Source organism: Microtus oregoni, unplaced genomic scaffold (assembly GCF_018167655.1).
Source record: "Microtus oregoni isolate MIOR12 unplaced genomic scaffold, Mior012 000003F_ref0000135, whole genome shotgun sequence".
Lineage (NCBI taxonomy): Eukaryota > Metazoa > Chordata > Mammalia > Rodentia > Cricetidae > Microtus > Microtus oregoni.
In genome coordinates, this window is record NW_024543062.1 from 53,907,018 (window position 1) to 53,925,196 (window position 18,179).

Consider the following 18,179-nt stretch of genomic DNA (forward strand, 5'->3'; position numbering starts at 1 on the left):
CTAGCAAAGAGCTTTGTCCTGCTGAGCTCAGAACAGAATCAACCCTAGCTCTTTCATGAAGGCAGAACCCTGCAAAATTAGAGAACCTTTTAATGCTTATTGAAATCAAGTAGAGTTCATAAAGCCTGCAGAGAGCTCCCTACCTCTGAAGGGCAATGATTTCCTTCCCATTCACTCTCATAAACGACGCCCGAGGCAGAGAGAATAGCCAAACACAACTGCAGTTTTCCAGGAGACTTCCACAAGAGATCAGATGTTCATATTCCCAAACTCCGGCAAAGTTTCACGTGTGCCTTTCCTTTCTCCTCTCCAGTATTTCCATTTTGGTTGTGCTTCTGCTACTCATGAATTGATGCTTCTGGTTATTCTACTCTTAAAGCAACACAATCACGGCAATTGCATCTGTGATTGAATTTTCTAAAATGAAAAACCGGGATGAATTTTATCTCTAAATATTTAAGAAGATCCAAAGGCTGATGGAATTTTACAGCAACAAATATTTTGGATAAATAAGTGAAGGCATTAGGCCAACTGCAGAGCTAAGAGGAAGGACAGCCATGCCATCTGTAGTCCTCGGTCCTTTAAAGCAGGTCCTGTCGCTGTCTGTCACTCTGTGGAACTGGCAGGGATTTTGGAGAGTGACGACATGTTATGTAAGGAGCAAGCACTGCTTTGCTGTTGTTAAATGTTCCTACATATATAGATAAAAATCCCTTCCCCATGTTCTTCTTCCACTGAGAGTCAATAAAGCCAAAATATTGGCTTGGTTTTAAATTATTCTTAAAATATTTGATTATCAGTGTTACTTCCATGTAATACTTTAATATATTTTGATTAGTCATAACAATATTTTAGTGAATTTGGTCTTTAATAGCAGAAATGATACATATATATATATAATTTAAATAATCTGGAATGAGTTGTGGTGGAAATCAATTGATGGAGGAAAAACGACTTGAAATCATTAAGGAGAGAAAAAGGATATCCAATGACTTAAAGATAATTTTAAACCCATTATTTCTAAGGAACATTTTATAAAATGGCTGAGAAACAATTAAGGAGATGTTCACCATCCTCAGCTATCAGGCAAACACAAATCAAAATGACTGACTCTGAGATTCTATCTTACACCTGTCAGAATGACTAAGATCAAACACATGACAGCTCATGTGGGAGAAAATATGGAGCAAGGTGAACTTATCCATGGCTGGTGGGAATGCAAACTTTTACAGCCACTTTGGATATCAGTATGGTGTTCATCAGAAAACTGGGAATCAACATGCAATAAGACCTAGCCGTATCACTCTTGGCTTAAAGGATGCTTAATTGTACCACAAAGACACTTGTTCAACAATGTTTGAAGCAGCTTTTGTTGTAATAAACAGAACCTGAAAACTAGATGTCCATCTGATGAGTAATGGATTAAAAAAATGTGATAATACTTACACAATGGAGTATTACATAGCTGTTAAAAACAGAGACACCAGGAAATTTGAAGGTAAATGGATGAAACTAGAAAAAATATTCCTAAGTTAGGCAACCTAGACATACAACAATGGTATTTCCCCACTCATAGTGGGGTATTAACTGTAAAAATAAAGGATAACCATGTACAATCCACAGACCCACATGGTGGGGGGGGGGGATACCCAGATCTCTCTGGAAAAGGGAAATAGAAGAGATTTCATGAGTGAAGTGAGGGCAGGTGGGGATGAGAACATGAGCAATCAGGTTAGGAGGGCATGGAGGGAGAGACTCTTAAGAGGGTACAGTTTGGGGTCAGGCAGAAGCCTACACAGAGAGTCTCACAGGAATCTACAGGGAGGAATTTAGTTTAAACTCTTAACAATAGTGGATAAGAAACCTGATATGGCCATCTCCTTTGACCAGATTAGGCTTGGCCCAACTGTCATCAGAGAGGCACCATCAAGCAACTGATGGAGGCAGATGTAGAGGCACACAGCCAAACATTAGGCAGAGTTGGGGAATCCTGTGGAGGAGAAGGAAAAAGAAGCAGAAGAACAAGAGGGGTCAAACACACCACCGGAAACCTCACATGATCAACTAACCTGGAATTATAGGGCCTCGCCGAGACTGAACCAACAACCAGTGAGCCTGCACGATGCTGACCTAGGCCCTCTGCATATATGTTATAGTTGGGTAGCTTGATCCTCCTATGGGACTCTTAACAGTGAGAACATAGGCTGTCTCTGACTCTTTTAATGGAGTTTGGAACCCTACACCTCATAGTGGGTCACCTTGCCCAGCATTAATACATGGGGAGATGATTAGTTTTATTGAAACTGGTATGCCTTGTTTTATTGATACTCATAGGAGACTGCTCTTTCTTAGATAGAGACAGAAGAGAAGAGGATTGGGATGTGTGAAGGGAGAGGAACTGGGAAGGGATGGTGGGAAGGAAAGCCTCAGCATGAATGTAAAGTAAGTAAATAGATAAATCAGCATAAAATGTATTGTAATAAAACATTAATTAAAATTAATAAAAATTGATATTTTAAAAAGTTAGCAAACTTTTCCCAACTGTGCATTCATCACTTCTGTCTGGTGGAAATAGATTCACACAATAAGGGAAGTACTTAAAATAGAGCGTTCTACTTGAAAACAGAACTTGGATCCTCAATGTGCAATTTTAAATGCTTCCCTATATATTTGATTGGAATCACCTGTGAGAAATCCTTCTGGACCTTTCGGGGAGGTGTTTCCAGAGAAGTTTAACTAAGAATTGCGTACTGTCCAGCAATGTAAGCAGAACAATCCCATCGAATGGGAGCCAAGACTGAATAAAATGGCAAAAAGAGTAAACATGCCTTTTCCCTTTGCTTCCTGAGTCATTGAGTTGTGAGGACACAGCCACTTGCTGCCACCACAAACAAGAACTGGTCCAGCTTCCACTGCGTTCCTCACTATAAAAGACTGAATCTCCTGACCCCAGGCCCTAAAATCTTGTCTTGAATCTTATTTCCTCAGATTCTATAGTTTGATGTGAAATGTCCCACATAAGCTCACACACATGAACATTTGGTCCCCAGTGGGTGGCACTGTTGCAGAGATTATAGAATCTTTGCTAGAGGAATTGCATTGCTGGAGGTGAGCTGTGGGGATGTGTGCATGCTACAGTGGACATGTGGATGCCAGAGCACAACACTGTAGAGTTGTTGCTCTCTTTTCATCTTTAGTTGCATTCTGAGGCACAAACTCAGGCTACAAGGGTTGCATGACAAGTAACCTTATCTCTGGGCCGTCTTACCCACTCTTTCTCTGGATCCTTTTCTCTCATGAAGCACAAAGAGAGGCATCCCCTGAAGTCTCCTTATCCATGTAGCACTTAAATCCATCGATGAGGAATTATTTTCACCTGTCTTCAATCTCACTCATACTTCATTCATCAAGGATGCCTATGTGTGTATAGGTGAATGCCTGTTCACACATATGCATCTCCATACTTGTTTGTACAGATGTATGGGTATATATTTGTGCCTAGGCAAAAGACCAACCTATAGGTGCTATCCCTTAAGAACTGTCTACCTAAATTTTTATTGTCCTTGTACTCACCAAGCAGGCTAGATTGGTTGGCCAGTGATCTCTGGAATCCTTCTGTCTCTGCTTCCCCAGTGCTGAAATGACAACTGTTCACTATCATGTTTGACATTTATATGTGGGTTCTGGAAATCAAACTCTCTTGGGACCTTAGTTTACAAGACAAGCATGATTCTGAGTTATTCTGTAGGCTCTCATAGGAAGATGAAAGTCATATAACAGAAGAAGGCACTGAAAATAAAGGAAGATAGTGGCCACAAGGACCTTTGTCCTAGGGTTTCTGTCTATGCTTTGGGATCATTCTGCCCCATAAAAGTATTTTATGACTTTATAAAATTGCCAACAACTCTGGCTTTCCTCGCTCTTGAAGGGTGTTTTCAAGTATAAACCATGTGACCCACTCACTGGAATTTATATATGGTATAGCTATACAATACATGATAATTCAATAAATTTGTATATTTTTCCTCTAGTAATTTGGCAATGATCAGTAAGTTATTCATGCATAATCATTAAATTTTCAAAGGGGAAGTCTAACCTTCCTTTCAAGTAGAAAAGTGTTCTGTCTGCATCTGTACGTGCAAAACCTACCACCGTTCCCTCAACTTGGAATGCCTTCTTCTGTGTATGTTGTGACTCCTGCTCACCACTGAGACTTATGCTACTTTGTGAGATTTGCACAGAAAAGGTTATCTCTATACTGCTGTGCCTGCTACTTTGAGCAACACTACAAACCTGCCAGATATGTTATTGGAAAGGTTTCCTACATCTCTATCCCACTGTTTTCTATGTATGTATGCACATATATGTGTGCAGTTGCCTGTGGAGGCAAGAAGACATCAGATTCACTGGATCTGGAGTTACAGGCAGTTGAGAGTCACCAACGTGGGTGGTGAGAAATGAACTCTGATCTTCTGAAAGCACAGTTCGTGCTCTTAACTACTAAGCTATCTCTCTAGACCATCTATACCTTTGAAGGAAGTTACACTCCTTTGTTCATCGTCCTGAAAATAGGTGAATGCTGACCCCAAAATAGAAATTTAGTAAATACACGTTTAGTCAAAACTAGAAAGGAAAACTGCAAATATCCATATACATTTTAAAGAGGAAAACTGTCTGTTCTTTTGCTTCCTTTCCTTATAATAATCCAAGTTATAACTTCTGCTTTAGTATTGGTATAGACACGTTTACAAAATTATCCTGACTTTTGAGATGCCTCTGCCAATGTTTCGAACCAAAGGGTGCTGTCAGTTTATTTGATCCTATTTTCACTCTGACGAGGCTGCAAATACTCCAAGCTGGAGGGAATGCTCTCTAATATTTTCTTGGGAAATATAGTGAAATGTGAAGTTCTAAAATTCTAGGCAAGATCGCTATTGCTACGCAATCGATTCTTAGAAAATCATTTCCATGGATGCTAGAATTCAAACAACTCTAGGTTAGTATAGCTCGTTTTAAGTAGCTGATAAAATTAATGAAAATAGCAGGTTTAGCACAAAAAGTAATATTGCCACATTAAGATAGTTCTTCAATACATTCCAGAAGACTGTCAACTTTTATTTAAATATTTAATTTTTCTTTACTTGTATGTGCCTGGAAGTGCACATGGCTCTGTGTGTACAGGTGCCATGGATCTGGTGTTAGAGGTGGTTGTTAGCTGGACAGATTGGATACACGGACTTTGGTTCTGTGCAGAAGTAGTAAGAGCTCTTAAACACTAACCCATTTTTTAAGCCCATCAAATATTATTTTAAAAATAGTTTAAAAGAAGATGGGACATAGCTAAGTTAACAAAGTGTTTATCTGCCAGGCGGTGGTGGCGCACGCCTTTAATCCCAGCACTCAGGAGGCAGAGGTAGGCGGATCTCTGTGAGTTCGAGACCAGCCTGGTCTACAGAGCTAGTTCCAGGACAGGCTCCAAAGCCACAGAGAAACCCTGTCTCGAAAAAACCAAAAAAAAAAACAAAACAAAGTGTTTATCTTTGGCATATCACTACCTGAGTCTGATACATTAAACACATGGGGAAGAAAAAAAGAAAAGAGCCAGGCATGGTGATGTGTTTGTAATACTAATCCTGGGAGGCAGAGACAAACAGATTTCTGGGCTCACTGGCTAGCCAATCTAGCCTGCTCAGTAAGATCCATGCCAGTTAAATGACTCATCTCCACAAAATCCTATGTGTGGAAACTGCATGTTCTTTCTTATATGAGGTTGCTCCCTGTGAGGGCTATAATATTTCTTGATTTCCTTGAACAAATATAACTCAAATTACTGTTTGAATTTGAATACTGCCCCAAATCATCCACGGAGAATGAAGAATAAGTTTTATACAATGAGGTGTTTGAAATATTTATCATGCATAACTTGTTGAAAGAAGATAATAGAAATTTAAAACAAATACTAAAACTTTCGCTGTAACCCATGTATGCTGCTACAAGCATTCATGTATCTAGTATCTCAGAGTTTCTCAAAGGTCCCAGAGGCTGCCAAGAATCGGAATGGAGGGCCCATGGTAAATTCCAGATAGCATACCTGTGAACTCAAAGCTTGACTTATATTCTCAGTCATTCTGTCTGTCTATCTCCTTCCATCTCTCCCTCTTCAGCCCTCTCTTCTTTCCCATTTCCCCTCTCTTCCCAATCTCTTCCTCACCCTCTCTCCCTTCTCCTTCCCTCCTTTCTCTCTTCCTTTCCCTTTCTTCCAACCTCCCTTTCTCTCTTTCTCCCTCACTTCCCCTCCCTACTTCTCATTTATTGAAGCTGTCATAATAGAAATCCAATGGTCTATTGAATTAAGGGAAAACTTCAATAATGATTGCTGACATTATTCAACCATAAGGGCTAAATACAAGTTAAATTCAAATCATTAATGTTTTCCAACTATATCACATTGCTTATAATATATATTGGGTGGAGGATGCATTATAATATGGGAATTTTTAATTTCTAAATTGTTTTCAAATTGAGATTTTGTGGTTCTAATCTAAAACTTTGAATGACATATATACTTTTTTCACTTGAATTATTATAAGGTATCTGTTTCTGGTTTTAAAATATTAAAGTCAGTTATATTGTTGACAATAATAAACTCATTTGTACAATTTCAAAATAAACAACAAGAAGTATAATTTAAAAAAGAGAAACCAACTTTGATTCGTGTATTTTTCCTGAATAACCATTATTTTGAGGAAGAAACGCAAATTGATATTTCACTTTTAATTTCTGTTAGAGATTCGGAGTCTTATTCATCCTGGGAAATCACTAAAATCATAATATTTGGGACATGGCTGATGGTTTAATAGGTAAAAGTGTTCGCCGTCAAGCTTATGATCTGTTTATTAGTCTAAATATATTTATAAATCTGAAATAAAATGAAAAAGACAGTCTATAGAGAAATCCTTCAAGGCACCAATACTGTAGTAGCAACATGGAAGGCATTTGTGGTTGAAGTTAGGACCAGTTTCATTGGAGAAAAGGGAAGTAAACAACACAAGGGAAATTGTAGATGCTCTCGGAAGATGCAGCTCGTGGGAAGGGATAAGATAGAGATGACACAGGTTGGTGGACAAAAAAGGCTGAGAGGGAAAGACCCATGTGAATGCTTTGCAGGTACTCCGGGGAAAACTAACTTAAAAATTCTGTTCTTAAACATTAAGGAAATGAATCATTATCCTCTCAATCTTGTAGGTGATGATATTATCACATAAAATTTGGGTACATGTGAACCACGAGGACCAAACTGAAAACTTTAACCAGCCTCTGGAACCTAGATGCTTCCTTTCAGACTGGCTCATTTACTCCATCTACCTGAGAGATGTGCAGGTTTACAGTGTGACAGAGCTACAATGATACTGTTCAGTAGAATGCACTGACCTCCACAAGGTCTCACTCATATCTGTAAATAAATTCTCAATCCTTACACTATAACAGGAACTTGGGGTAACTTAAACCTGAGGAACACATCATAAAAACACACTATTTTATCATACCATGGAGTTACAAAAAACGAATTAAAGAATTCACACTACTCTAAATGGTTGAAATCAAGTAAACCTGCTAACTCCAAGGAGAGACAGGTGCACGTGTAAATAATAAACTGGTACATTTTGTTGGGCAAATGGCATATCAACAGAGAAAAGATGTGTGCAAAGGGTCTGCTTTAAAATGCTATTTGTAAAGACATGGCAGTGACATATTAATGACCTAGGTATACAGCTCTTGTAATGAGTGTTCCACCTATTAAACTGACATGGGTATTGATAGCACCACGCTCATGGCTAGGTGTTAGAGATTAGAAGTGGGGAAGGAGATCAGTTTTAAAAGATTTTTTAATGGCCTTCATGTCCAGTTAAAGCAATGAGAAAAGAGAGGTATCTTTTATCAATTCCCCACCGTCTTTGACAAGGAGAAGCAGAAGTTACTCTGAAAGTTTTCCTACACACTAAATTGTTTTCTTAAACCAGTGCACAGCTGAGCTGGTAGGTTACATCAAAGCTTTCTGAAGATATGGAGATGTCATGGCAAAGTCTTAGGACTCAAGTTGGATGGGAAGAGCTCCTATTGTAATTATATGTAAGTTATATATGAAGATATATGGCTCAGTAACCAAAGTTACTTCTTAGAAGAATGAAGACCTGGACTTGGATGGCAAGCACCTATGTAAAACTGAATTTTTCTGTACTTTCTTGTTATTACAATACAGGAGAATGCCTGGGTCTTGGTGACCAGCCAGTCTACCTGACTTAGCAAGCCCCAAGTTCAGTGAGAGACCTTGTCTCATAAAGTGGAGAACGATTAAAGAAGATGCCTGCTGTTAACCTCTGACTTCAGTGTGCAAGTTCACACACATTCTCACGGACTCACATACATATAGTGACAAATGAGTATACACACAAAAATAATAAAAATAAATGAATGAATAAATAACCAATAATTTTGTTAAAGCATCACCATCACAGAATTACCCAATATATTCTCATGTGCTAGTGAGGACTGAGAAATCCAACCTTTCCATCATAGTCTTATTTAAAGTTAGAAAACTTCAATTGAAAAAAATGCCTCAGTTCAGGCTGCAGGGCTAGCTCATCAGTTAAGATGGTAAACTGTTTTGTGAAGGACTCAAGGTTTGTTCCCAGGACCCACATTTTTAAATTTTCATTAATTTATTTTTATTATCCAATGATAATAGCATAAAATTATGGACTTCATTATTATTTTCATATATTTCTATAATAAATTGTGATTATATTCACACACATCATCCTCCCAGCCATGAGTTTCCAAGGTAGTTTCCTTCCTTTTCTCAAATAGCCCTCCTTCTATTTCATGCATCTTGGAAAGCACTTAAGTCCTATAGTGCTGCACCACTGTTCATGACAGACTGCATAAAAAGATTCTTGACTTTGTTTAGCATATCTCCAAATACAATGCTATTTCTTTTTTTTAAAGGATGGAATTATTCATTTATTTTCTCTTTTTAAGTTGAGTACCTTTACTTATTCTTTGAGAATTCCAAGCATGTACACAATGTATTTTGATCATAGTTAGCCCCACTCTTCCCTTCCCACTAGAGATTATTTTAGCTCACAGTTCCAGAGAGTATCATCCATGGTTACATGGACTAAGCATCTAGGTAGAGCACCAAGGCAGTGGGAATATGTGGCAGAAATTCTTTTCCATTTCTTGATGCACAATAATATAATTAAAATTTTCATAAAGAAACCATGCCTGCAATGGACATTCTACAAAGGCTCATTAAAGAACTTCAGTGATTTTGGAAAGGGTTCAAGGCCACAGTTCCAAGGCCAAGTGATCTTGGTATATCTTTAGCTCCCTAAAAAGCCATTTATTGCCCACCTTTGTATGTAACATAAGATTCTAAGACTAGAGGGTAAATCTTTTGGAATGCATGAATAAACCCTTAAGTACTCCCAATTCAAAAACTAATATTCTTCTTAAAAAGCATCTGAGACCTATAGTGTAGGTGGCTCTGTTCATTCCTTTCCTGGCTTCCCAGACCCAAATAATCACACAGAAGCTATATTAATTGCAACACTGCTTGCCCAATCTCTTAGATTTCTTACATCTTAAATTAACCTATTTCTTTTTTTTTCTGTTGAATAATAGTTTATTGTATAGATATACCACATTTTCTTTATCCATTCTTCAGTCTTGGGCATCTAGATTGTTTCCAGGTTCTGGCAATTATGAATAATGATTCCATGAACATAGTTGAGTACATTTTCTTTGGATATAGTTGAACATCTTTTGTGTATATGTCCAAGAATGGTATAGGTGAATCTTGAGGTATATTGATTCCCAATTTTTTTCTTTTTATTATTATTATTTATTTATTAAAGATTTCTGTCTCTTCCCCGCCACCGCTTCCCATATCCCTCTCCCTCCCCCAATCAACTCCCCCTCTCTCATCAGCCAGAAGAGCAGACTGGGTTCCCTGCCCTGTGGGGAGTCCAAGGCCCTCCCACCTCCTTCCAGGTCTAATAAGGTGAACATCCAAACAGCCTAGGCTCCCTCAAAGCCAGTATGTGCAGTAGGATCAAAGTTCCTGTTAAATTGCTTTTGTTCCAGCTATTGAATCGAACTCATATTACAACCTTTCATGACACATGATTCATAAGATAATGGAAATCATTCATAAACATACATATACTTTCCATCTTAACACTTAATTAGAAAAGTTCTCAACAAAACTCTGGCAAAATGAAAATTAAAGTTTATATAAGATGATAACATAATGAAAATATCCTATGTTGGACTTCCCACACTCCCTAAAATGATCAATATTCATTGGGGAAAATGCTAGCTAATATTTAAGTCATGAAAATACATTCAGATCTCTAGAGGTGTTATATCATGAGGGCTCATTTAAAAAAATAGTCTTGGGAACTGGAGAGGTGACTTTGGCTAGTCCATATGTTGCTCTTGAAGACCAAAAATATGTTCCCAAATGCCCACCGCTTGAATGAAATTCAACAATTTGTAACTCAACTCCAGGGACTCTAATGCTACTAGCTTAGGGCCTATATATACCCACAAACACACACACACACACACACACACACACACACACACACACACACACACAGAGAGAGAGAGAGAGAGAGAGAGAGAGAGAGAGAGAGAGAGAATTTAAAATAATGATAGTATTGGAATTTAAGACCATTAACTAATTTTATATCATTTAACAAACCCTTTAAATGTAAAGAAAACTTGGAGGGAAATCTTTGAGTGATCCCAAAGAACTACAAAACAGTAATAATGTTGATGGTTGCCACCATACTTCTCTTTCAACAGAGACAATGTGAATGTAGAATGGACAGATCTGCTTCAAACTGGGGCTTCATGTATAGCCTCCTGGGCTATTTCATCCAGATTTGGATAATTCTAAAATAAAGAAAACTGCATCTATATCATATATTATGCCAGCAAACACTGTACACAGAGAGAATAAAAGTAACCTCTAGGGAGGAAGTGAGGGTCCCCTAGACATTCCAGTACTGAGCACAAATATCCTGAATTCTGGTGTCATTCTTAGCTCCGACTCCACACTCAGTTTTAAAAGTTTGTTCTATGTTCATTGTATTTCAGAATTCTGTGTAAGTTGGGCAAAGATACACGTTTGCTACATTATATTGCAAGTACTTAATGCTACACCTCAAGGTAATTTTCTCTTCCTGACATTTACCTTTCTCTTAATATTCTGGTCCTTGAGCTTCTATTTGATCACAAGTACTATGCTCATTAAGAGAGAATATACGAACTTAAATTTCCATTCTGTTGCCTACCATTACTGTGGCCTTGACCACATTCCTCTTTTGCTTTAAATTGCAGTTCTTTGTTTATAAAATGAGCACGTTTGTACTCGAACTCAGAGAATTTTACACATTATCTATGACAAATTAAATATTCAAGAAGCAGTGCCTGGGCACCAGGGAGGTCCCCAAAGCATAACTTCAGTTGTCAGAAGCATAATAATGACCCAATGAAAGCAGATAGTGCACCTTTCTTTTTATACATTCTCACAGTACCATGCAAATATTAACAGTGTTTCCTTTTTAACTGCAAGCATACAGGTAATCTAGGCAGAGAGGAAAGAGAATGGATGTGTTAGAACTGTCCTGTGGGCACTTCTTTGAACATACATGAAAGAAAACCACTGTTAATATGATAGAATATTCCACATGACTAAATGCTTGGCTTTAAATGATTAAACAAGAGAGCAGGTCAGCCACTGAATGGTAAACAATATTATCTCAAGTTATTTTTCCAGCTAACAATCTCAGAAGGTGCTTGCTAATCTAATATAAAATTGAGGTCTGAAATATTTGGCTCTACATTATGCAGAGGTCTCAATGGGGCATTGAAATTTACTAAATGGCCTGATTAAATCAGCACTTTAGAGATATATACATTCCTACATAGAAAGAAAAAAACATAAGCCTCTGAAGTCATGGTGATGTCCGTGTCTGAGCTGGTGCTGAGGGCAATGTGTGGGTCAGTATCCAAAGCCACTAGGATGAAAGAAGAGGTTTTGAAAAGACAGAAGCATAAAGTGCTTCTATGTTTGCTTTTTTCTCTTTTTTAATTGATTGGGTCGGGGAGGTTTCCTTGTAGGGAAATGCTGCAGTGGTGTGGGAAGAATATAGAGGGACCGGAAGTTGAGTGGGATTGGGGTGCATGATGTGAAATTCTCAAAGAATCAATAAAGAATAATGTTATAAAGTAGAATAATATGGAACTCCTTCCTACACATGAAGAATTAAAATTATGACCGACTGCAAAGACTTTCTCTTAAAAACTGAATAAAGTATTAGATTTTCTCAAAATCATTTAAATATAGTCAAACAGAAGCATTATAATAATAGTTTCAACAATTCCAGAAATCTCCTTATCATTATCTTCCTTCCCTCTGTGTTTCTATAAGCTTGTAGAACTTTAAGTTATAGGTAGTAACATCATCAACATAGGTCATAGTACATAGATTCACATGAGACTTTATCCCTTCTCCCACTTGTCCATTCCAGCTCTGGGCAAAGAAGACCTTGCTTCTAACCAGAGATTGTTATTGCCTGTGGATCGTGTAGAGTTAAAAGAATCCTCGCTAGGTCTCCATTTACTCTTTTAAATGGTACCCTTATTTCCTAAAGGCTTTTCAAAGAACTACAAATAAATAGCATACATGGGTATGTTCTAAAAATACATAATTGCATGTGCATTCTGATACACTGTGAACATATAGGAAGATATTTGCCACCAGAACCTCCCACTTTTATTTGGCAGCAATAGAGCTAACAGTCATCAGCAAAACTTCAGCTTTGCTTCAAAGCTGTAATTTAATCAAAGTATCAACATGGTTAGGATCAGATCAGTGTGTAATAATTACAGTAAAATAGCCATGTGCTGATCCAAATTCTTAAACATATTCACTGTTTCTATTTCCAACTTATAGCATGTTTCTTATAGCCAGCCTTACACAGTATGATAATTGCTGCGGATGTGTTCATACATCCTTGTTCTTCAAGAATGCTCTTTTTCACTCTCTGAGCACATCTGTCCTTTATACCCATTCTCAAATCTATTCCTTCGACAAAGACTCTGCTAAATGTTCTTATTCTTCTAACATAGCCTACTAGTTCTAAGATCTGTTTGTGAAACTATCCTCCAAAATTCTCACTTAACCTCTGTGCACTTGCTTTGGATCACTAGGGTTCAAGTAGTTTCTTTTCTTTTCTCTTATTATGAATGTCTGTTTGTATGTAGGTGTGCATGAATGTAGGTTCCTATGGAGACAAGAAAAGAGTACTGTATCCCTGGGAACTAGAGTCACAAGTGGTTATGAGTCGTGTGATATGGACGCTGGAAACTGAATGAAGTTTCTCTGCAAAAACAAACACCGAGTGCTCTTACCTCCTCAACCATCTCTTCAGTTCTTATGTTCATGCAGCTTTTATGGTCTCTAAGAATCCTCATTATGTTGTATTTCTATTGATATCATCAGTGATACACAGATATGTGATTCATGATCATTAGTAGATATGTGAAGACATTAGTAAATAAAAAGATTCGGAGAGAATAGGAAAATATGTCCAGTGGTCCACACTATAATGGGCAGAGAGTGTGAAGAGTGCAATGAGGTATATTGTGAATTTAGGGGGAAATAAAACTCATCAGACCTCATCACAGCTTGAATTAAACAGTTCCTGCAATTCTGCATGTATTTCTACTTACCACCCTGCTCGCCTTTCTGACTAGTAATTTCGTTTTATAACGCCTGAGCCATATGAAAAGATATGGTGCATGACTTGAAAAGAATATATTCACAGATTTATTAAGTGAAGGGAGAATGTTTATTTCTATGTAGATACTTGAATAAAGAAAATGTTTTGGCTGTGCACCATTGGTGACATGCTGGATAAATAGAAATAACTGGCAGATATGTACTTAGATGGGTATATAAAAAGATAGATAAAAATAGAGACATTTGGCTCAACACATCTGGAACTATATAGTAATAATAGGGCAACCCAGTTACTGCACCAATAATGTGAAGACCAACATACTTGTGCAGGATGGCACAGGACTTTATGGGCATGATTTACTTCACTGAAACCCTTTCTATGTCAACAGAGTACAACTTAGTAAGTTCTCTATCTAAACACTCCCATGCCAACCCTGTTTAAGTAAGCGCAGTTTTATATTTATTTCTTTCATTATCAAAATACAATGTTCTATTTCCGCAAACCCAAGGAAGGGAATTTCACTTCTAAATCACACAAAGATGTATTTGCTTCCTGAATTTTTTGTTTTAAATCTGAATGTGAACAGTGTATTTTATGAGTAAATTCTTTCCTATTCTCTCTCGGTGTTTAGTATAAACATTGTTATTTTAAGATACACTGGATTCTTGGAAATATTCACTTTAAGAGAAATATTTAGATTTGAATTTCAAACAAAAGTTTGACTCTCTGCAGCTAATAAGGAAGATGACTTGCGTGTGAGATGCTGTAGTAGACGATTGTATTTTTCATTTCTAGCAGTTTAAGCTAAAATTTAACAAATAATAAAGCAATAAAACCCTTCTAGTCATTTGAGAGGTGTAAATGTGCTAAGTAGTACACTTTTGCGAGCCCTTTGATGCTTTTGTTAATAACTTGTCTACTTTCCTTAGTGAAGTACTTTGCCATGCATTACTCAAAGGAGGAATGTAAGACATGAAAACATTTTACTAGATCCCTAACCTGATTTTCAACTTTCTGAGCTTTGATTCAGCAACTGAGGGTGACATAATTTCCCTAAGTCTCCAAGTATGTTAAAGAAGGCAGAGAATGTTGAATTGGAGACAGAAAGAAGGCATTGGCTCTCCCTGGAGCACAAGCTAGTTACAAACAGTTGCAAGCTGCCTGGTGTGGGTGTTACAAGAATTCTAGGAACTGTTAGCTACCGAGTCAGCTCTTCAGCCTTGAAACTTTATTATTTCTTTTTACTTGAACTTTTTGAGCTCTACATTTTCTTTGCTCCTCTCCTTTACTCTCCTCTCGCCTTCAACCCTCATTCATGGTCCCCATGCTCTTGATTTACTCAGGAGATCTTGTCTTTTTCTACTTCCCATGTAGATTAGAACAATGTATGTCTCTCTTAGGAACATCATTGTTGTCTAAGTTTTCTGGGATTGTGAATTGTAGGCTGATTTTCTTTGCTTTATGTCTAAAAACCACTTATGAATGAGTTCATATGATATTTGTCTTGGGGGTCTAAGTTACCTCACTCAGTATGATGTTTTCTAGATCCATCCATTTGCCTGCAAATTTAAAGATGTCATAATTTTTTCCCTATTGGATATATACCAAAGGATGCTCAATTGTACCACAAGGACATGTGTTCAAGTATGTTTATAACAGCATTGTTTGTCATAGCCAGAACTGGAAACAACCTAAATGCTGCTCAACCAATGAATAGATAAGGAAATTGTGGTGGTGCATTTACACAGAAGAGTACTACACATCAGAAACTTTATTTATAATTCCCTCTTTCATACGTCTGAGAGGATCCATGGCCCTCATACCAACAGTTCACCTTCTGTCAATTTTTTGAAAACTTTTACTGTACTTAATATGTCTATTTGCGGGTGCCTGCATTTCATGGCACATGTGTGGAGGTCAAAGGACAAGCTATAAGAGTCAGATCTCTCCTTCCACCATGTGGTTCCTGGAGATTGAACTCAGATTATCAGGCTTGGTGGCAAGCATCTTCACCTACCCTGCCATCTTGTCAGTCCTTGGCTCTTATGCTTACACTCATAGCTAACTGTTTTTAATGAATAAAATAAAAATTATTCTTTGACTAGGTGAATCTACTTACATTAGTCATTGCATTTTAGTAACTCCCTGTTTGTTAAAAAGGAATGGCATAGTTATTGAAAATGTGACACGCATGGACAAAAATGAAAAAATAATAAATAAAAGCAGCAACTCACGCTATCAGAACTGGATTTAATATCAACCATATTCTGTCCTTGTGTTTTCATAAATAGATATGTGCATGTATGGAACAAAATTGTGAGGAGTGTGCATATAATTATGTAGAATGCACTTTTCATTTAATATTTTTTTTCTTTTATTTATTTATTTATTTTTGTTTTTCGAGACAGGGTTTCTCTGTGGCTTTGTCATTTAATATTTTATTGTAAGCTTCCATCTAATGTCATGTCTTTTCCAAGTGATTATTTTAACTGTCTAACAGGTAAAGAGTTGCAAAATTACTTAGCCCAATGTGTAAGTTTACTTGTGTACTATTTTTGTCTTTATAAATAACCCTTCATAAAACCCAAGCCATCTTCAAAGACATCAAGATGTAAACACACCTCTACCCTATGTGAATGTCAGCATATTTGCTGATTTTATACATTCAGTGAGGTGGAACTGGAGGTGAAATTGTGGATGGATGTGGTCATTATACTTTGCAAACATGTGTTAAATTCTTAAAGAATAGATAAAGTATTATAAAAATGCTTAAACTTAAACTTGTGAATAAAATGAATGAATGTTTAAAAAGATAAAAGCAGAGGTCAAAGATAAGAAAATTGAAGTGAGCACTCAGTGAGGTTAAACAGAGGACAGTAACACCCTACAGCTTCTATAACTCTACCAAGTTATGTTGAGAAACGAGAGTCAGAGCCTGGTAAAGTCATTTAACATAGACAAACAACAGCAGCATAAATATATTTGCTTGCTTTTCCCAATGCTGTGCTCTCTAATCATAGTAAATAATATTGGTGCTCCTTAGATTAATGCCCCTCATTTTTCATAAAAGTGATAACCATGACTTTTTCATCCTGGGATGGAAATGGCAAAGGAGATTTATCAAGAAATATCAAAGCTCCAGAACATCTCTAGAGACAGGACTGCAGGCCCTTCCCATTGAAATATTTGTGGGGCTACAGCCTTTCCAGATATAAAAACTTCTGTACCAGAGAAATTGGGCATAGTGATTAACCACATAATTCCTGTACCTGGGAGGCTAAGACAGGAAGTATAATACCATGAGTTTAAATCTAACCTGAACTACAGAGTGCATTAGTACTGGAGAATTGTGTGTGTGTGTGTGTGTGTGTGTGTGTGTGTGTGTGTGCATTTCATGGGGGAGTGTTCTAGTTTCTTCTGTTGTGTTAAACATGTAACTGAAAGAAACCTAGGAGAGGAGAGGTGCTGTGGCACAACGGTTTTATTCTGTAAACGTTTGCTTCTTGTACTTGTTTAATAAAATGCTAATTGGCTGGTAGCCAGGCAGGAAGTATAGGCAGAGTGACTATGCAGGGAGTAGAGGCAGTGCAGTGAGAACAGGAGAATTCTGGGAAGAGGATTCTGCAGTCTGTAGTCATGACCCAGCCACAGAAGGAGGAAGATATAATTGCCTCGCCGAATAAGGTACCGAGTCACCTGGCTAACATAGACAAGAATAATGGGCTAATATAAGTTATACAAATTAATTAATAAGAACCAGAGATACTGGGACAATCAATTTATAATTAATGTAGACCTCTGTGTAATTTCTTTGGGACTTAATGACTGCAGAAACCAGGTAGTACAGAAACCTCAGCCAACAGAAAGGGTTTATTTGGTTTAAGTTCCTAGGTCAGTGAGAATTCAGGACAGGTGCTCAAGATAGGAATCCAAAGGAAAAGGCAGATTGCTTTTCTGTGAAGCATTTCTTCTCCAGGGAACTCACACACATACAGGAAGAACTAACAGAACCTAGAGAGGATGCTGCTTGGTAGCCTGCCCACAGGCTCCTAGCTAGCTTTCTTATCCAATCCAGGATCACCTCTAAGGAATATTGCCACCCACCATGGGCTGGACCCTCCAACATAAATTAACATTCAACACAATGCTCCACAGACATGCCCATAAGTCATTCTGCTCTGGTCAAGGCCTCAGTTGAGACATCCCTTCTTGGGTGACTCTAGGCTCTGTCAAGTTGACAACTAAGCTAACTAAGAGAGATGCTCCTTATGACTGACAGAGAAGAGTGGCTGTCATGGATATCAGCTGTTTGTACAGCATGCAACTTAGGCTAGCAGATTTAGGAAAGGACCGCAGATAGTG

General features: G+C 37.6%; 1 protein-coding gene across 3 annotated transcripts in view; it reads right to left on the bottom strand.

The window, feature by feature from the left end:
- Window positions 1-18,179, bottom strand: part of Dpp10 (dipeptidyl peptidase like 10) — a 1,484,741-nt gene that overhangs the window by 513,964 nt on the left and 952,598 nt on the right. The window lies entirely within an intron of this gene.